At 66.4% G+C, this 16,429-nt stretch overlaps 32 non-coding genes across 32 annotated transcripts; all 32 read left to right on the plus strand.

Annotated features, from left to right (window-relative positions):
* The first annotated feature begins 4,379 nt into the window (after positions 1-4,379).
* Positions 4,380-4,498, plus strand: LOC132077913 (5S ribosomal RNA). The gene has a single exon (XR_009419173.1). It is a non-coding gene; the product is annotated as a 5S ribosomal RNA (ribosomal RNA).
* A 259-nt stretch (positions 4,499-4,757) lies between these two features.
* Positions 4,758-4,876, plus strand: LOC132077924 (5S ribosomal RNA). The gene has a single exon (XR_009419184.1). It is a non-coding gene; the product is annotated as a 5S ribosomal RNA (ribosomal RNA).
* Positions 4,877-5,135: 259 nt separating this feature from the next.
* On the plus strand, positions 5,136-5,254 carry LOC132077937 (5S ribosomal RNA). The gene has a single exon (XR_009419195.1). It is a non-coding gene; the product is annotated as a 5S ribosomal RNA (ribosomal RNA).
* A 259-nt stretch (positions 5,255-5,513) lies between these two features.
* LOC132077949 (5S ribosomal RNA) lies at positions 5,514-5,632 on the plus strand. Its single transcript, XR_009419206.1, has one exon. It is a non-coding gene; the product is annotated as a 5S ribosomal RNA (ribosomal RNA).
* Positions 5,633-5,891: 259 nt separating this feature from the next.
* On the plus strand, positions 5,892-6,010 carry LOC132077870 (5S ribosomal RNA). Its single transcript, XR_009419131.1, has one exon. It is a non-coding gene; the product is annotated as a 5S ribosomal RNA (ribosomal RNA).
* A 259-nt stretch (positions 6,011-6,269) lies between these two features.
* Positions 6,270-6,388, plus strand: LOC132077881 (5S ribosomal RNA). Its single transcript, XR_009419143.1, has one exon. It is a non-coding gene; the product is annotated as a 5S ribosomal RNA (ribosomal RNA).
* Positions 6,389-6,647: 259 nt separating this feature from the next.
* LOC132077893 (5S ribosomal RNA) lies at positions 6,648-6,766 on the plus strand. Its single transcript, XR_009419154.1, has one exon. It is a non-coding gene; the product is annotated as a 5S ribosomal RNA (ribosomal RNA).
* A 259-nt stretch (positions 6,767-7,025) lies between these two features.
* LOC132077904 (5S ribosomal RNA) lies at positions 7,026-7,144 on the plus strand. The gene has a single exon (XR_009419165.1). It is a non-coding gene; the product is annotated as a 5S ribosomal RNA (ribosomal RNA).
* A 259-nt stretch (positions 7,145-7,403) lies between these two features.
* Positions 7,404-7,522, plus strand: LOC132077906 (5S ribosomal RNA). The gene has a single exon (XR_009419167.1). It is a non-coding gene; the product is annotated as a 5S ribosomal RNA (ribosomal RNA).
* A 259-nt stretch (positions 7,523-7,781) lies between these two features.
* LOC132077907 (5S ribosomal RNA) lies at positions 7,782-7,900 on the plus strand. The gene has a single exon (XR_009419168.1). It is a non-coding gene; the product is annotated as a 5S ribosomal RNA (ribosomal RNA).
* Positions 7,901-8,159: 259 nt separating this feature from the next.
* On the plus strand, positions 8,160-8,278 carry LOC132077908 (5S ribosomal RNA). The gene has a single exon (XR_009419169.1). It is a non-coding gene; the product is annotated as a 5S ribosomal RNA (ribosomal RNA).
* A 259-nt stretch (positions 8,279-8,537) lies between these two features.
* On the plus strand, positions 8,538-8,656 carry LOC132077910 (5S ribosomal RNA). Its single transcript, XR_009419170.1, has one exon. It is a non-coding gene; the product is annotated as a 5S ribosomal RNA (ribosomal RNA).
* A 259-nt stretch (positions 8,657-8,915) lies between these two features.
* Positions 8,916-9,034, plus strand: LOC132077911 (5S ribosomal RNA). The gene has a single exon (XR_009419171.1). It is a non-coding gene; the product is annotated as a 5S ribosomal RNA (ribosomal RNA).
* Positions 9,035-9,293: 259 nt separating this feature from the next.
* LOC132077912 (5S ribosomal RNA) lies at positions 9,294-9,412 on the plus strand. Its single transcript, XR_009419172.1, has one exon. It is a non-coding gene; the product is annotated as a 5S ribosomal RNA (ribosomal RNA).
* A 259-nt stretch (positions 9,413-9,671) lies between these two features.
* LOC132077914 (5S ribosomal RNA) lies at positions 9,672-9,790 on the plus strand. Its single transcript, XR_009419174.1, has one exon. It is a non-coding gene; the product is annotated as a 5S ribosomal RNA (ribosomal RNA).
* A 259-nt stretch (positions 9,791-10,049) lies between these two features.
* Positions 10,050-10,168, plus strand: LOC132077915 (5S ribosomal RNA). Its single transcript, XR_009419175.1, has one exon. It is a non-coding gene; the product is annotated as a 5S ribosomal RNA (ribosomal RNA).
* A 259-nt stretch (positions 10,169-10,427) lies between these two features.
* LOC132077916 (5S ribosomal RNA) lies at positions 10,428-10,546 on the plus strand. Its single transcript, XR_009419176.1, has one exon. It is a non-coding gene; the product is annotated as a 5S ribosomal RNA (ribosomal RNA).
* A 259-nt stretch (positions 10,547-10,805) lies between these two features.
* On the plus strand, positions 10,806-10,924 carry LOC132077917 (5S ribosomal RNA). The gene has a single exon (XR_009419177.1). It is a non-coding gene; the product is annotated as a 5S ribosomal RNA (ribosomal RNA).
* Positions 10,925-11,183: 259 nt separating this feature from the next.
* On the plus strand, positions 11,184-11,302 carry LOC132077918 (5S ribosomal RNA). The gene has a single exon (XR_009419178.1). It is a non-coding gene; the product is annotated as a 5S ribosomal RNA (ribosomal RNA).
* Positions 11,303-11,561: 259 nt separating this feature from the next.
* Positions 11,562-11,680, plus strand: LOC132077919 (5S ribosomal RNA). The gene has a single exon (XR_009419179.1). It is a non-coding gene; the product is annotated as a 5S ribosomal RNA (ribosomal RNA).
* Positions 11,681-11,939: 259 nt separating this feature from the next.
* On the plus strand, positions 11,940-12,058 carry LOC132077920 (5S ribosomal RNA). The gene has a single exon (XR_009419180.1). It is a non-coding gene; the product is annotated as a 5S ribosomal RNA (ribosomal RNA).
* Positions 12,059-12,317: 259 nt separating this feature from the next.
* LOC132077921 (5S ribosomal RNA) lies at positions 12,318-12,436 on the plus strand. Its single transcript, XR_009419181.1, has one exon. It is a non-coding gene; the product is annotated as a 5S ribosomal RNA (ribosomal RNA).
* A 259-nt stretch (positions 12,437-12,695) lies between these two features.
* Positions 12,696-12,814, plus strand: LOC132077922 (5S ribosomal RNA). Its single transcript, XR_009419182.1, has one exon. It is a non-coding gene; the product is annotated as a 5S ribosomal RNA (ribosomal RNA).
* A 259-nt stretch (positions 12,815-13,073) lies between these two features.
* LOC132077923 (5S ribosomal RNA) lies at positions 13,074-13,192 on the plus strand. Its single transcript, XR_009419183.1, has one exon. It is a non-coding gene; the product is annotated as a 5S ribosomal RNA (ribosomal RNA).
* Positions 13,193-13,451: 259 nt separating this feature from the next.
* LOC132077927 (5S ribosomal RNA) lies at positions 13,452-13,570 on the plus strand. Its single transcript, XR_009419185.1, has one exon. It is a non-coding gene; the product is annotated as a 5S ribosomal RNA (ribosomal RNA).
* A 259-nt stretch (positions 13,571-13,829) lies between these two features.
* Positions 13,830-13,948, plus strand: LOC132077928 (5S ribosomal RNA). Its single transcript, XR_009419186.1, has one exon. It is a non-coding gene; the product is annotated as a 5S ribosomal RNA (ribosomal RNA).
* Positions 13,949-14,207: 259 nt separating this feature from the next.
* On the plus strand, positions 14,208-14,326 carry LOC132077929 (5S ribosomal RNA). The gene has a single exon (XR_009419187.1). It is a non-coding gene; the product is annotated as a 5S ribosomal RNA (ribosomal RNA).
* A 259-nt stretch (positions 14,327-14,585) lies between these two features.
* Positions 14,586-14,704, plus strand: LOC132077930 (5S ribosomal RNA). The gene has a single exon (XR_009419188.1). It is a non-coding gene; the product is annotated as a 5S ribosomal RNA (ribosomal RNA).
* Positions 14,705-14,963: 259 nt separating this feature from the next.
* Positions 14,964-15,082, plus strand: LOC132077931 (5S ribosomal RNA). The gene has a single exon (XR_009419189.1). It is a non-coding gene; the product is annotated as a 5S ribosomal RNA (ribosomal RNA).
* A 259-nt stretch (positions 15,083-15,341) lies between these two features.
* Positions 15,342-15,460, plus strand: LOC132077932 (5S ribosomal RNA). Its single transcript, XR_009419190.1, has one exon. It is a non-coding gene; the product is annotated as a 5S ribosomal RNA (ribosomal RNA).
* Positions 15,461-15,719: 259 nt separating this feature from the next.
* Positions 15,720-15,838, plus strand: LOC132077933 (5S ribosomal RNA). The gene has a single exon (XR_009419191.1). It is a non-coding gene; the product is annotated as a 5S ribosomal RNA (ribosomal RNA).
* Positions 15,839-16,097: 259 nt separating this feature from the next.
* LOC132077934 (5S ribosomal RNA) lies at positions 16,098-16,216 on the plus strand. The gene has a single exon (XR_009419192.1). It is a non-coding gene; the product is annotated as a 5S ribosomal RNA (ribosomal RNA).
* Positions 16,217-16,429: the final 213 nt, after the last annotated feature.

Here is a 16,429-nt window from a genome sequence, read left to right on the forward strand (position 1 = left end):
GCCTGCTCCGCTCCATTCCGTGGGGCGAAACGTGCCCCGAACCCGACCGGGAGCCCCCCGCGCTGAGAGAGAGCAGCGGGACCCCCTCGGCTCACCAGGCGCTGCAGGGACGATGGTGCCCCGCACCATGGCAGAGGGACCCCTTAAGCCCTTCTATGCGCCTCCCCTCTCTTACCTCTTTGGTCTAAAATTAGCCCAGGACAAAGCTCGGCTCAGGCCTGGATTCCCTCTCCTCCCCAGAGAACGCGGGCAGCAGGCGGCCTCTTCCCGCCACCCAGCCCCCCTTCCCAGGACAGTGCCCAAAGCCACCTCTGCTGTCCCCCGGCCCTTGCAGGGGTGTCCCTCACAGGACTGTCAGTCCCTCGCCTGGTGATGTGAGCCTGATGGCGTACCCGAGATGGTATTAGGGCTGGCGTGGGGCGGTTTAGGGTGGCGGCTGATGGGATTTACCCACCGGGGAGGAGGGGGAGAGAAAAGAACGGGCTCGGACACGCCGCCTGCTTATGGCTCCCGCGTGCCCGAGCCTGTGCGTCACGGGGAACCGGTCCCAGCGTCTGTTATGTGGCTGTTTGACACCTCCGGGCAGGTAGGAAGCAGTTCTCTGATGTGGTGACCTGCAGTTGACCCTCTTGGATAAGCTCATTCCCACCAAACCTACTCAGAAAATGACTGATGAAGCCTTTTGCAGCCACCCTGCCCGTACATACTGCCTGGCAGCTCTAGGCTGTCCCAGCGAGGGTCGGGAGGCTCAGGACGGCTGCAGGTTCACCACAGCATGTGACACAGGAAGGCCACTGCAGGTATATTACCCGGATATATTATTATATATCCAGGACTGCCTGAGAGTAGGCTGCTGTGTGGAAGGGGTGGCATGTGTGCTGTGCCCACACCGCATTGCTCTCACGTCTGTGATGGAGAGACGTGGCACCTTCCACCCAGAGAGGAATGGGGAGGAGAGCGGGGAGGTCTGCCTGGGTCACTGGCCACCCTGAAGAACAACGAGCCCAACAACACAAGGCGCTTCTGTGCCTGCAGGGTGTCCAGGGAAAAGAGTAGCTGAGGGTGAAATGAGCAATTGCAAAGCCAGGCTGCCATCTGGTGGAAGTAGAGCTCAAGGCTACGGCTATGGGTGGGAGAATGTCGCGAGGGAGGGGTAGGAGAGGCAAGGAAAGGGGAAAAGTAAGCAAGGTAAGGCAGGGATTTGCATGGCCTTCTCTTCCCATATTCCAACTCCATCCCTACAGTTGTTATCCTGGCCCCATAATTCCTATCAGCGACACACAGTCCTGTCTCAGCCCTACAATGATTCCAGTTCCAGCCCCACAAGCTCCATCAGCTCTGATGTTTCTGTTCCAGCTTTACATCCTCCTGATGCTGCCATGTGAAGCTGCTCCTGGATCAAGGCAGGATCTTCATTTCAGCTTCAGTTCTAGAACCCATATTCCAGCTCCAGCCCTACAGTGCCTATCGTGGCTCCACAGCCCCTATCTAGCCCCACAGTGGTTCCACCCTAAGCCCCACATTCTCTATGTAACCACCAGCTCTACTGCCTCAGTTCCAGCTCCTCAGCTTTCCACTGCCTCTGGCTAAAAGCTGCTCCTGGCTATGACTTTTCTCCTGTGCTGTTGACAAGGTGATGAATCAGTAACTGTCATCACTTAAATATCTCTAGGAGCTGCCAGACTCATCCCAATGGGGCCCCAACTGTGGGGGCAAAAGAGCCCTGGCCTGCAGCACACACCTTGCCCTGCATCCCACTGCCCACAAGACCCCCAGCCAGCATTAGGTGCTAGAAACAGTGGTTTGGTCCCTTGTTCTGCACCCCAAAAGGTGCCCCTGGGCTGTTTCCAAGCCACAGGAGCAGCCCTGAGACCTCCACTCCCAGCTTGTGTGGGTACCATTGCTGGGAGGGCTGGAACTCCCCTGACAGCTCCTGCAGCCCCCAAGCTCCAGCTCCATCCCCTTCCCCATGGGATTTATCCACCTCCAGCCTCACCATTTCCATTGCTCCACATCAGTTTGGGTCTAGATCCAGGTTCATTTTCTACTGATTCTATTTATTATTTATTCTCTTAGTTTTACATTGTCCTAGTTGTATTAAGATTTATTTATACTGTTGCATTGTAATGTTTTTATTTTATTGTATTTTTAAAAATTCTATTACTAGATATATGATGTTTTTAAAGTAAAAATTATAGAGCTGTGGCTGAGGCCAGAGGATATATTGAAGCCCCTGGGGCTGAATCCAGACCTAAACTGATGTGGAGCAATGAAAACTCTGGAGCTGGATAAATCCCATGCATCTAGGGGTAGAATCACTGTGGGGCTGGGATAGGGACTGTGGGGCTGTGTAACAGGATGTTCAGCCCTGAAATGTGGTCAAACATCTCAAACAATGCCCTGTTCTGCAAGCTACCGATGATGGGCTGAGAAGGGCATCATGTGCTGGTATTTGGTGTTGAATCATGCTAAAAATCTGGCATAATGTCTCAGTCTGGCAGACCAGCCTCAAATCAACCTGCTCATAACAAGACAAAAATTTGGCAGATAAACCGCTAAACTGACATGTAGGCATATCACTGGTGGTCACCTCCTCCACACTATAAAAGTCCAGTCCACTTTCCATATAGGTGGTTCTAATATATTCCTCTTGGAGTATGTGCAGATTCTTGCATTGGGTTTTAGAGATGCTCACCAAGGATAGTCCTAAAGGTTAGAAGAAAGAGATTTGTCCACAGTCGTTGGTATGGGTGAGTTACATCAGTCTCTAGTAATGGTATCTTTTTGCTAGCTTTAATATTGCTTTGATATAATGAAATATAACAGTTTCAGCTTTTATAAATAATTCTTATTGAGTTATTTCTGTGTAATCATTTATCATAAGAAATAATTCATTCTTACAAAATATATCTAATTTCCTGTCATTAAAACCTGTGGGTTGAAGCTGTAAAACTTAAGTTGTTGGCAAAGTCTGGGGCTGGGACTGAATCCAGCTGCCCCAGGCTCCTCTCTCTGAGAAGGAGTTTAAAAAGCAAGGGAATCCTTTTCTGCACCTTGTGGCACAATGGGAGGGTTTCTTAAATTAACTTTGTCTGAAGTTACCACTCCCGCCCATGAGAGGCTGGAGCTGGAATGTAAATTCTAGAGCTGGAGCTGAAGCAAGAGAGACGGGGATGTGAAAAGAAGATCCAGGCCTGACCCAGGAGCAGCTTCACCTGGAAGAGGTGGGAAGATGCAAAACTGAAGAAGAACTGAAGAAAAAAAAAGAGAAAATGACTGCAGGGTGGGATATGGACTGTAGGGCTGGTACAGGGATTGTTGGGCTGGAATGCAACTTCAGGGATGGATCTGAAATCACTATAGTACTGGGATAGCAACTCTGGGGATAGAACTGGAAAAAACATTTTTCAGGCTGGGGTTGGAATATGGATTCTAAAATTGAAGTTGAAACCTCACAGTTCTGGAGTGAAACTAAAGATCCTTCCACAACAAGGAGAAGCTTCACCTGGGAGCAGTGGGAACATGCAAAGATGGAGCTGGTAAAATAAACCCTGTGGAACTGGAGCCGAAATCACTGTGACGTTGGCATAGTGACTACAGGACTGCAGCTGAAATCACGGTAGGTTTGGGACAGTAACTGTAGGGCTGGGTTAGTGACTGTAGGGTTGGAATTGCGACTGCGGGGCCACAATATGGACTGTGGGCCAGGGTACGGTCTGTGGGCTGGGAGAGGAATTGCAGCCCAGAATACGGACTGCTGGCCAAGGTAGGGACAGTGGGCCGGGGAAGGTCTACTGGGTGGAGTAGGTACTGTGAGCCGGGGTAGGGTCTGTAGGGCGGGGATAGGGGCTGTGGGGGCGGGATAGGGTTTGTATGTACGGCGTATTCTCTACTGCTGGGGTAGGAACTCTGGGGCAGGGGAGGGAGATCACAGCTGGGGACTTGAAGCGCCACCAATCGAAACACGAGGAGGGCAACGGATCTGCCAATCGGAAATCGCCGACCTCGCCTTGTCCAATAACACTCGCCCTTTCCACACGGCCTCGTTCCCGCCAAACCCAGACCGACCATAACAGCTCGCGCCTCAGACCGGCCCTGACCACGATTCGCTCAGCCGCGTCCTCGGCACATACTTTCCGGAAAGAAAAACCTGGAGAAGGACCCGCGGTACCGTCGGAAGCGGAGTGGAAGCAGACATAAACAGGTGTGCCCTGTATGACTTCTGTAACTCGTGTGCCTTTGGTAGCCCGGGCTGGGTCGCCAGGGGCCGGCGTGGGCCTGTGTGGCGGTGAGGTGGCGGTGGTTGCCCGGTGCGGTGTCGGCGCGTGCCGGGAGGCCGTTGCCGGGTGCTCGAGGGCGCTGCGGAGGGGCCGGTGGGTGCCTACGGCCATACCACCCTGAGAACGCCCGATCTCGTCTGATCTCGGAAGCTAAGCAGGGTCGGGCCCGGTTAGTACTTGGATGGGAGACCGCCTGGGAATACCGGGTGCTGTAGGCATCTCTTTTGGTGCCTTTTGTGCCCCGGCGGTCGCCCGTTTGGCCGGGGCAGCCGAGGCCAGGGCCCGCAGGGAGGGGGCCGGTGTGCTTTAGGGGCGCGGCTTGTGCCCTTGGGGGCGAGTGGTGGCCCGGGCCGGGTCACCAGGGGCCGGCGTGGGCCTGTGTGGCGGTGAGGTGGCGGTGGTTGCCCGGTGCGGTGTCGGCGCGTGCCGGGAGGCCGTTGCCGGGTGCTCGAGGGCGCTGCGGAGGGGCCGGTGGGTGCCTACGGCCATACCACCCTGAGAACGCCCGATCTCGTCTGATCTCGGAAGCTAAGCAGGGTCGGGCCCGGTTAGTACTTGGATGGGAGACCGCCTGGGAATACCGGGTGCTGTAGGCATCTCTTTTGGTGCCTTTTGTGCCCCGGCGGTCGCCCGTTTGGCCGGGGCAGCCGAGGCCAGGGCCCGCAGGGAGGGGGCCGGTGTGCTTTAGGGGCGCGGCTTGTGCCCTTGGGGGCGAGTGGTGGCCCGGGCCGGGTCACCAGGGGCCGGCGTGGGCCTGTGTGGCGGTGAGGTGGCGGTGGTTGCCCGGTGCGGTGTCGGCGCGTGCCGGGAGGCCGTTGCCGGGTGCTCGAGGGCGCTGCGGAGGGGCCGGTGGGTGCCTACGGCCATACCACCCTGAGAACGCCCGATCTCGTCTGATCTCGGAAGCTAAGCAGGGTCGGGCCCGGTTAGTACTTGGATGGGAGACCGCCTGGGAATACCGGGTGCTGTAGGCATCTCTTTTGGTGCCTTTTGTGCCCCGGCGGTCGCCCGTTTGGCCGGGGCAGCCGAGGCCAGGGCCCGCAGGGAGGGGGCCGGTGTGCTTTAGGGGCGCGGCTTGTGCCCTTGGGGGCGAGTGGTGGCCCGGGCCGGGTCACCAGGGGCCGGCGTGGGCCTGTGTGGCGGTGAGGTGGCGGTGGTTGCCCGGTGCGGTGTCGGCGCGTGCCGGGAGGCCGTTGCCGGGTGCTCGAGGGCGCTGCGGAGGGGCCGGTGGGTGCCTACGGCCATACCACCCTGAGAACGCCCGATCTCGTCTGATCTCGGAAGCTAAGCAGGGTCGGGCCCGGTTAGTACTTGGATGGGAGACCGCCTGGGAATACCGGGTGCTGTAGGCATCTCTTTTGGTGCCTTTTGTGCCCCGGCGGTCGCCCGTTTGGCCGGGGCAGCCGAGGCCAGGGCCCGCAGGGAGGGGGCCGGTGTGCTTTAGGGGCGCGGCTTGTGCCCTTGGGGGCGAGTGGTGGCCCGGGCCGGGTCACCAGGGGCCGGCGTGGGCCTGTGTGGCGGTGAGGTGGCGGTGGTTGCCCGGTGCGGTGTCGGCGCGTGCCGGGAGGCCGTTGCCGGGTGCTCGAGGGCGCTGCGGAGGGGCCGGTGGGTGCCTACGGCCATACCACCCTGAGAACGCCCGATCTCGTCTGATCTCGGAAGCTAAGCAGGGTCGGGCCCGGTTAGTACTTGGATGGGAGACCGCCTGGGAATACCGGGTGCTGTAGGCATCTCTTTTGGTGCCTTTTGTGCCCCGGCGGTCGCCCGTTTGGCCGGGGCAGCCGAGGCCAGGGCCCGCAGGGAGGGGGCCGGTGTGCTTTAGGGGCGCGGCTTGTGCCCTTGGGGGCCAGTGGTGGCCCGGGCCGGGTCACCAGGGGCCGGCGTGGGCCTGTGTGGCGGTGAGGTGGCGGTGGTTGCCCGGTGCGGTGTCGGCGCGTGCCGGGAGGCCGTTGCCGGGTGCTCGAGGGCGCTGCGGAGGGGCCGGTGGGTGCCTACGGCCATACCACCCTGAGAACGCCCGATCTCGTCTGATCTCGGAAGCTAAGCAGGGTCGGGCCCGGTTAGTACTTGGATGGGAGACCGCCTGGGAATACCGGGTGCTGTAGGCATCTCTTTTGGTGCCTTTTGTGCCCCGGCGGTCGCCCGTTTGGCCGGGGCAGCCGAGGCCAGGGCCCGCAGGGAGGGGGCCGGTGTGCTTTAGGGGCGCGGCTTGTGCCCTTGGGGGCCAGTGGTGGCCCGGGCCGGGTCACCAGGGGCCGGCGTGGGCCTGTGTGGCGGTGAGGTGGCGGTGGTTGCCCGGTGCGGTGTCGGCGCGTGCCGGGAGGCCGTTGCCGGGTGCTCGAGGGCGCTGCGGAGGGGCCGGTGGGTGCCTACGGCCATACCACCCTGAGAACGCCCGATCTCGTCTGATCTCGGAAGCTAAGCAGGGTCGGGCCCGGTTAGTACTTGGATGGGAGACCGCCTGGGAATACCGGGTGCTGTAGGCATCTCTTTTGGTGCCTTTTGTGCCCCGGCGGTCGCCCGTTTGGCCGGGGCAGCCGAGGCCAGGGCCCGCAGGGAGGGGGCCGGTGTGCTTTAGGGGCGCGGCTTGTGCCCTTGGGGGCCAGTGGTGGCCCGGGCCGGGTCACCAGGGGCCGGCGTGGGCCTGTGTGGCGGTGAGGTGGCGGTGGTTGCCCGGTGCGGTGTCGGCGCGTGCCGGGAGGCCGTTGCCGGGTGCTCGAGGGCGCTGCGGAGGGGCCGGTGGGTGCCTACGGCCATACCACCCTGAGAACGCCCGATCTCGTCTGATCTCGGAAGCTAAGCAGGGTCGGGCCCGGTTAGTACTTGGATGGGAGACCGCCTGGGAATACCGGGTGCTGTAGGCATCTCTTTTGGTGCCTTTTGTGCCCCGGCGGTCGCCCGTTTGGCCGGGGCAGCCGAGGCCAGGGCCCGCAGGGAGGGGGCCGGTGTGCTTTAGGGGCGCGGCTTGTGCCCTTGGGGGCCAGTGGTGGCCCGGGCCGGGTCACCAGGGGCCGGCGTGGGCCTGTGTGGCGGTGAGGTGGCGGTGGTTGCCCGGTGCGGTGTCGGCGCGTGCCGGGAGGCCGTTGCCGGGTGCTCGAGGGCGCTGCGGAGGGGCCGGTGGGTGCCTACGGCCATACCACCCTGAGAACGCCCGATCTCGTCTGATCTCGGAAGCTAAGCAGGGTCGGGCCCGGTTAGTACTTGGATGGGAGACCGCCTGGGAATACCGGGTGCTGTAGGCATCTCTTTTGGTGCCTTTTGTGCCCCGGCGGTCGCCCGTTTGGCCGGGGCAGCCGAGGCCAGGGCCCGCAGGGAGGGGGCCGGTGTGCTTTAGGGGCGCGGCTTGTGCCCTTGGGGGCCAGTGGTGGCCCGGGCCGGGTCACCAGGGGCCGGCGTGGGCCTGTGTGGCGGTGAGGTGGCGGTGGTTGCCCGGTGCGGTGTCGGCGCGTGCCGGGAGGCCGTTGCCGGGTGCTCGAGGGCGCTGCGGAGGGGCCGGTGGGTGCCTACGGCCATACCACCCTGAGAACGCCCGATCTCGTCTGATCTCGGAAGCTAAGCAGGGTCGGGCCCGGTTAGTACTTGGATGGGAGACCGCCTGGGAATACCGGGTGCTGTAGGCATCTCTTTTGGTGCCTTTTGTGCCCCGGCGGTCGCCCGTTTGGCCGGGGCAGCCGAGGCCAGGGCCCGCAGGGAGGGGGCCGGTGTGCTTTAGGGGCGCGGCTTGTGCCCTTGGGGGCGAGTGGTGGCCCGGGCCGGGTCACCAGGGGCCGGCGTGGGCCTGTGTGGCGGTGAGGTGGCGGTGGTTGCCCGGTGCGGTGTCGGCGCGTGCCGGGAGGCCGTTGCCGGGTGCTCGAGGGCGCTGCGGAGGGGCCGGTGGGTGCCTACGGCCATACCACCCTGAGAACGCCCGATCTCGTCTGATCTCGGAAGCTAAGCAGGGTCGGGCCCGGTTAGTACTTGGATGGGAGACCGCCTGGGAATACCGGGTGCTGTAGGCATCTCTTTTGGTGCCTTTTGTGCCCCGGCGGTCGCCCGTTTGGCCGGGGCAGCCGAGGCCAGGGCCCGCAGGGAGGGGGCCGGTGTGCTTTAGGGGCGCGGCTTGTGCCCTTGGGGGCGAGTGGTGGCCCGGGCCGGGTCACCAGGGGCCGGCGTGGGCCTGTGTGGCGGTGAGGTGGCGGTGGTTGCCCGGTGCGGTGTCGGCGCGTGCCGGGAGGCCGTTGCCGGGTGCTCGAGGGCGCTGCGGAGGGGCCGGTGGGTGCCTACGGCCATACCACCCTGAGAACGCCCGATCTCGTCTGATCTCGGAAGCTAAGCAGGGTCGGGCCCGGTTAGTACTTGGATGGGAGACCGCCTGGGAATACCGGGTGCTGTAGGCATCTCTTTTGGTGCCTTTTGTGCCCCGGCGGTCGCCCGTTTGGCCGGGGCAGCCGAGGCCAGGGCCCGCAGGGAGGGGGCCGGTGTGCTTTAGGGGCGCGGCTTGTGCCCTTGGGGGCGAGTGGTGGCCCGGGCCGGGTCACCAGGGGCCGGCGTGGGCCTGTGTGGCGGTGAGGTGGCGGTGGTTGCCCGGTGCGGTGTCGGCGCGTGCCGGGAGGCCGTTGCCGGGTGCTCGAGGGCGCTGCGGAGGGGCCGGTGGGTGCCTACGGCCATACCACCCTGAGAACGCCCGATCTCGTCTGATCTCGGAAGCTAAGCAGGGTCGGGCCCGGTTAGTACTTGGATGGGAGACCGCCTGGGAATACCGGGTGCTGTAGGCATCTCTTTTGGTGCCTTTTGTGCCCCGGCGGTCGCCCGTTTGGCCGGGGCAGCCGAGGCCAGGGCCCGCAGGGAGGGGGCCGGTGTGCTTTAGGGGCGCGGCTTGTGCCCTTGGGGGCCAGTGGTGGCCCGGGCCGGGTCACCAGGGGCCGGCGTGGGCCTGTGTGGCGGTGAGGTGGCGGTGGTTGCCCGGTGCGGTGTCGGCGCGTGCCGGGAGGCCGTTGCCGGGTGCTCGAGGGCGCTGCGGAGGGGCCGGTGGGTGCCTACGGCCATACCACCCTGAGAACGCCCGATCTCGTCTGATCTCGGAAGCTAAGCAGGGTCGGGCCCGGTTAGTACTTGGATGGGAGACCGCCTGGGAATACCGGGTGCTGTAGGCATCTCTTTTGGTGCCTTTTGTGCCCCGGCGGTCGCCCGTTTGGCCGGGGCAGCCGAGGCCAGGGCCCGCAGGGAGGGGGCCGGTGTGCTTTAGGGGCGCGGCTTGTGCCCTTGGGGGCGAGTGGTGGCCCGGGCCGGGTCACCAGGGGCCGGCGTGGGCCTGTGTGGCGGTGAGGTGGCGGTGGTTGCCCGGTGCGGTGTCGGCGCGTGCCGGGAGGCCGTTGCCGGGTGCTCGAGGGCGCTGCGGAGGGGCCGGTGGGTGCCTACGGCCATACCACCCTGAGAACGCCCGATCTCGTCTGATCTCGGAAGCTAAGCAGGGTCGGGCCCGGTTAGTACTTGGATGGGAGACCGCCTGGGAATACCGGGTGCTGTAGGCATCTCTTTTGGTGCCTTTTGTGCCCCGGCGGTCGCCCGTTTGGCCGGGGCAGCCGAGGCCAGGGCCCGCAGGGAGGGGGCCGGTGTGCTTTAGGGGCGCGGCTTGTGCCCTTGGGGGCGAGTGGTGGCCCGGGCCGGGTCACCAGGGGCCGGCGTGGGCCTGTGTGGCGGTGAGGTGGCGGTGGTTGCCCGGTGCGGTGTCGGCGCGTGCCGGGAGGCCGTTGCCGGGTGCTCGAGGGCGCTGCGGAGGGGCCGGTGGGTGCCTACGGCCATACCACCCTGAGAACGCCCGATCTCGTCTGATCTCGGAAGCTAAGCAGGGTCGGGCCCGGTTAGTACTTGGATGGGAGACCGCCTGGGAATACCGGGTGCTGTAGGCATCTCTTTTGGTGCCTTTTGTGCCCCGGCGGTCGCCCGTTTGGCCGGGGCAGCCGAGGCCAGGGCCCGCAGGGAGGGGGCCGGTGTGCTTTAGGGGCGCGGCTTGTGCCCTTGGGGGCCAGTGGTGGCCCGGGCCGGGTCACCAGGGGCCGGCGTGGGCCTGTGTGGCGGTGAGGTGGCGGTGGTTGCCCGGTGCGGTGTCGGCGCGTGCCGGGAGGCCGTTGCCGGGTGCTCGAGGGCGCTGCGGAGGGGCCGGTGGGTGCCTACGGCCATACCACCCTGAGAACGCCCGATCTCGTCTGATCTCGGAAGCTAAGCAGGGTCGGGCCCGGTTAGTACTTGGATGGGAGACCGCCTGGGAATACCGGGTGCTGTAGGCATCTCTTTTGGTGCCTTTTGTGCCCCGGCGGTCGCCCGTTTGGCCGGGGCAGCCGAGGCCAGGGCCCGCAGGGAGGGGGCCGGTGTGCTTTAGGGGCGCGGCTTGTGCCCTTGGGGGCCAGTGGTGGCCCGGGCCGGGTCACCAGGGGCCGGCGTGGGCCTGTGTGGCGGTGAGGTGGCGGTGGTTGCCCGGTGCGGTGTCGGCGCGTGCCGGGAGGCCGTTGCCGGGTGCTCGAGGGCGCTGCGGAGGGGCCGGTGGGTGCCTACGGCCATACCACCCTGAGAACGCCCGATCTCGTCTGATCTCGGAAGCTAAGCAGGGTCGGGCCCGGTTAGTACTTGGATGGGAGACCGCCTGGGAATACCGGGTGCTGTAGGCATCTCTTTTGGTGCCTTTTGTGCCCCGGCGGTCGCCCGTTTGGCCGGGGCAGCCGAGGCCAGGGCCCGCAGGGAGGGGGCCGGTGTGCTTTAGGGGCGCGGCTTGTGCCCTTGGGGGCGAGTGGTGGCCCGGGCCGGGTCACCAGGGGCCGGCGTGGGCCTGTGTGGCGGTGAGGTGGCGGTGGTTGCCCGGTGCGGTGTCGGCGCGTGCCGGGAGGCCGTTGCCGGGTGCTCGAGGGCGCTGCGGAGGGGCCGGTGGGTGCCTACGGCCATACCACCCTGAGAACGCCCGATCTCGTCTGATCTCGGAAGCTAAGCAGGGTCGGGCCCGGTTAGTACTTGGATGGGAGACCGCCTGGGAATACCGGGTGCTGTAGGCATCTCTTTTGGTGCCTTTTGTGCCCCGGCGGTCGCCCGTTTGGCCGGGGCAGCCGAGGCCAGGGCCCGCAGGGAGGGGGCCGGTGTGCTTTAGGGGCGCGGCTTGTGCCCTTGGGGGCCAGTGGTGGCCCGGGCCGGGTCACCAGGGGCCGGCGTGGGCCTGTGTGGCGGTGAGGTGGCGGTGGTTGCCCGGTGCGGTGTCGGCGCGTGCCGGGAGGCCGTTGCCGGGTGCTCGAGGGCGCTGCGGAGGGGCCGGTGGGTGCCTACGGCCATACCACCCTGAGAACGCCCGATCTCGTCTGATCTCGGAAGCTAAGCAGGGTCGGGCCCGGTTAGTACTTGGATGGGAGACCGCCTGGGAATACCGGGTGCTGTAGGCATCTCTTTTGGTGCCTTTTGTGCCCCGGCGGTCGCCCGTTTGGCCGGGGCAGCCGAGGCCAGGGCCCGCAGGGAGGGGGCCGGTGTGCTTTAGGGGCGCGGCTTGTGCCCTTGGGGGCCAGTGGTGGCCCGGGCCGGGTCACCAGGGGCCGGCGTGGGCCTGTGTGGCGGTGAGGTGGCGGTGGTTGCCCGGTGCGGTGTCGGCGCGTGCCGGGAGGCCGTTGCCGGGTGCTCGAGGGCGCTGCGGAGGGGCCGGTGGGTGCCTACGGCCATACCACCCTGAGAACGCCCGATCTCGTCTGATCTCGGAAGCTAAGCAGGGTCGGGCCCGGTTAGTACTTGGATGGGAGACCGCCTGGGAATACCGGGTGCTGTAGGCATCTCTTTTGGTGCCTTTTGTGCCCCGGCGGTCGCCCGTTTGGCCGGGGCAGCCGAGGCCAGGGCCCGCAGGGAGGGGGCCGGTGTGCTTTAGGGGCGCGGCTTGTGCCCTTGGGGGCGAGTGGTGGCCCGGGCCGGGTCACCAGGGGCCGGCGTGGGCCTGTGTGGCGGTGAGGTGGCGGTGGTTGCCCGGTGCGGTGTCGGCGCGTGCCGGGAGGCCGTTGCCGGGTGCTCGAGGGCGCTGCGGAGGGGCCGGTGGGTGCCTACGGCCATACCACCCTGAGAACGCCCGATCTCGTCTGATCTCGGAAGCTAAGCAGGGTCGGGCCCGGTTAGTACTTGGATGGGAGACCGCCTGGGAATACCGGGTGCTGTAGGCATCTCTTTTGGTGCCTTTTGTGCCCCGGCGGTCGCCCGTTTGGCCGGGGCAGCCGAGGCCAGGGCCCGCAGGGAGGGGGCCGGTGTGCTTTAGGGGCGCGGCTTGTGCCCTTGGGGGCGAGTGGTGGCCCGGGCCGGGTCACCAGGGGCCGGCGTGGGCCTGTGTGGCGGTGAGGTGGCGGTGGTTGCCCGGTGCGGTGTCGGCGCGTGCCGGGAGGCCGTTGCCGGGTGCTCGAGGGCGCTGCGGAGGGGCCGGTGGGTGCCTACGGCCATACCACCCTGAGAACGCCCGATCTCGTCTGATCTCGGAAGCTAAGCAGGGTCGGGCCCGGTTAGTACTTGGATGGGAGACCGCCTGGGAATACCGGGTGCTGTAGGCATCTCTTTTGGTGCCTTTTGTGCCCCGGCGGTCGCCCGTTTGGCCGGGGCAGCCGAGGCCAGGGCCCGCAGGGAGGGGGCCGGTGTGCTTTAGGGGCGCGGCTTGTGCCCTTGGGGGCCAGTGGTGGCCCGGGCCGGGTCACCAGGGGCCGGCGTGGGCCTGTGTGGCGGTGAGGTGGCGGTGGTTGCCCGGTGCGGTGTCGGCGCGTGCCGGGAGGCCGTTGCCGGGTGCTCGAGGGCGCTGCGGAGGGGCCGGTGGGTGCCTACGGCCATACCACCCTGAGAACGCCCGATCTCGTCTGATCTCGGAAGCTAAGCAGGGTCGGGCCCGGTTAGTACTTGGATGGGAGACCGCCTGGGAATACCGGGTGCTGTAGGCATCTCTTTTGGTGCCTTTTGTGCCCCGGCGGTCGCCCGTTTGGCCGGGGCAGCCGAGGCCAGGGCCCGCAGGGAGGGGGCCGGTGTGCTTTAGGGGCGCGGCTTGTGCCCTTGGGGGCCAGTGGTGGCCCGGGCCGGGTCACCAGGGGCCGGCGTGGGCCTGTGTGGCGGTGAGGTGGCGGTGGTTGCCCGGTGCGGTGTCGGCGCGTGCCGGGAGGCCGTTGCCGGGTGCTCGAGGGCGCTGCGGAGGGGCCGGTGGGTGCCTACGGCCATACCACCCTGAGAACGCCCGATCTCGTCTGATCTCGGAAGCTAAGCAGGGTCGGGCCCGGTTAGTACTTGGATGGGAGACCGCCTGGGAATACCGGGTGCTGTAGGCATCTCTTTTGGTGCCTTTTGTGCCCCGGCGGTCGCCCGTTTGGCCGGGGCAGCCGAGGCCAGGGCCCGCAGGGAGGGGGCCGGTGTGCTTTAGGGGCGCGGCTTGTGCCCTTGGGGGCGAGTGGTGGCCCGGGCCGGGTCACCAGGGGCCGGCGTGGGCCTGTGTGGCGGTGAGGTGGCGGTGGTTGCCCGGTGCGGTGTCGGCGCGTGCCGGGAGGCCGTTGCCGGGTGCTCGAGGGCGCTGCGGAGGGGCCGGTGGGTGCCTACGGCCATACCACCCTGAGAACGCCCGATCTCGTCTGATCTCGGAAGCTAAGCAGGGTCGGGCCCGGTTAGTACTTGGATGGGAGACCGCCTGGGAATACCGGGTGCTGTAGGCATCTCTTTTGGTGCCTTTTGTGCCCCGGCGGTCGCCCGTTTGGCCGGGGCAGCCGAGGCCAGGGCCCGCAGGGAGGGGGCCGGTGTGCTTTAGGGGCGCGGCTTGTGCCCTTGGGGGCCAGTGGTGGCCCGGGCCGGGTCACCAGGGGCCGGCGTGGGCCTGTGTGGCGGTGAGGTGGCGGTGGTTGCCCGGTGCGGTGTCGGCGCGTGCCGGGAGGCCGTTGCCGGGTGCTCGAGGGCGCTGCGGAGGGGCCGGTGGGTGCCTACGGCCATACCACCCTGAGAACGCCCGATCTCGTCTGATCTCGGAAGCTAAGCAGGGTCGGGCCCGGTTAGTACTTGGATGGGAGACCGCCTGGGAATACCGGGTGCTGTAGGCATCTCTTTTGGTGCCTTTTGTGCCCCGGCGGTCGCCCGTTTGGCCGGGGCAGCCGAGGCCAGGGCCCGCAGGGAGGGGGCCGGTGTGCTTTAGGGGCGCGGCTTGTGCCCTTGGGGGCGAGTGGTGGCCCGGGCCGGGTCACCAGGGGCCGGCGTGGGCCTGTGTGGCGGTGAGGTGGCGGTGGTTGCCCGGTGCGGTGTCGGCGCGTGCCGGGAGGCCGTTGCCGGGTGCTCGAGGGCGCTGCGGAGGGGCCGGTGGGTGCCTACGGCCATACCACCCTGAGAACGCCCGATCTCGTCTGATCTCGGAAGCTAAGCAGGGTCGGGCCCGGTTAGTACTTGGATGGGAGACCGCCTGGGAATACCGGGTGCTGTAGGCATCTCTTTTGGTGCCTTTTGTGCCCCGGCGGTCGCCCGTTTGGCCGGGGCAGCCGAGGCCAGGGCCCGCAGGGAGGGGGCCGGTGTGCTTTAGGGGCGCGGCTTGTGCCCTTGGGGGCGAGTGGTGGCCCGGGCCGGGTCACCAGGGGCCGGCGTGGGCCTGTGTGGCGGTGAGGTGGCGGTGGTTGCCCGGTGCGGTGTCGGCGCGTGCCGGGAGGCCGTTGCCGGGTGCTCGAGGGCGCTGCGGAGGGGCCGGTGGGTGCCTACGGCCATACCACCCTGAGAACGCCCGATCTCGTCTGATCTCGGAAGCTAAGCAGGGTCGGGCCCGGTTAGTACTTGGATGGGAGACCGCCTGGGAATACCGGGTGCTGTAGGCATCTCTTTTGGTGCCTTTTGTGCCCCGGCGGTCGCCCGTTTGGCCGGGGCAGCCGAGGCCAGGGCCCGCAGGGAGGGGGCCGGTGTGCTTTAGGGGCGCGGCTTGTGCCCTTGGGGGCGAGTGGTGGCCCGGGCCGGGTCACCAGGGGCCGGCGTGGGCCTGTGTGGCGGTGAGGTGGCGGTGGTTGCCCGGTGCGGTGTCGGCGCGTGCCGGGAGGCCGTTGCCGGGTGCTCGAGGGCGCTGCGGAGGGGCCGGTGGGTGCCTACGGCCATACCACCCTGAGAACGCCCGATCTCGTCTGATCTCGGAAGCTAAGCAGGGTCGGGCCCGGTTAGTACTTGGATGGGAGACCGCCTGGGAATACCGGGTGCTGTAGGCATCTCTTTTGGTGCCTTTTGTGCCCCGGCGGTCGCCCGTTTGGCCGGGGCAGCCGAGGCCAGGGCCCGCAGGGAGGGGGCCGGTGTGCTTTAGGGGCGCGGCTTGTGCCCTTGGGGGCGAGTGGTGGCCCGGGCCGGGTCACCAGGGGCCGGCGTGGGCCTGTGTGGCGGTGAGGTGGCGGTGGTTGCCCGGTGCGGTGTCGGCGCGTGCCGGGAGGCCGTTGCCGGGTGCTCGAGGGCGCTGCGGAGGGGCCGGTGGGTGCCTACGGCCATACCACCCTGAGAACGCCCGATCTCGTCTGATCTCGGAAGCTAAGCAGGGTCGGGCCCGGTTAGTACTTGGATGGGAGACCGCCTGGGAATACCGGGTGCTGTAGGCATCTCTTTTGGTGCCTTTTGTGCCCCGGCGGTCGCCCGTTTGGCCGGGGCAGCCGAGGCCAGGGCCCGCAGGGAGGGGGCCGGTGTGCTTTAGGGGCGCGGCTTGTGCCCTTGGGGGCGAGTGGTGGCCCGGGCCGGGTCACCAGGGGCCGGCGTGGGCCTGTGTGGCGGTGAGGTGGCGGTGGTTGCCCGGTGCGGTGTCGGCGCGTGCCGGGAGGCCGTTGCCGGGTGCTCGAGGGCGCTGCGGAGGGGCCGGTGGGTGCCTACGGCCATACCACCCTGAGAACGCCCGATCTCGTCTGATCTCGGAAGCTAAGCAGGGTCGGGCCCGGTTAGTACTTGGATGGGAGACCGCCTGGGAATACCGGGTGCTGTAGGCATCTCTTTTGGTGCCTTTTGTGCCCCGGCGGTCGCCCGTTTGGCCGGGGCAGCCGAGGCCAGGGCCCGCAGGGAGGGGGCCGGTGTGCTTTAGGGGCGCGGCTTGTGCCCTTGGGGGCCAGTGGTGGCCCGGGCCGGGTCACCAGGGGCCGGCGTGGGCCTGTGTGGCGGTGAGGTGGCGGTGGTTGCCCGGTGCGGTGTCGGCGCGTGCCGGG

This window comes from Ammospiza nelsoni, chromosome 10 (genome assembly GCF_027579445.1).
Source record: "Ammospiza nelsoni isolate bAmmNel1 chromosome 10, bAmmNel1.pri, whole genome shotgun sequence".
NCBI classification, from domain to species: domain Eukaryota; kingdom Metazoa; phylum Chordata; class Aves; order Passeriformes; family Passerellidae; genus Ammospiza; species Ammospiza nelsoni.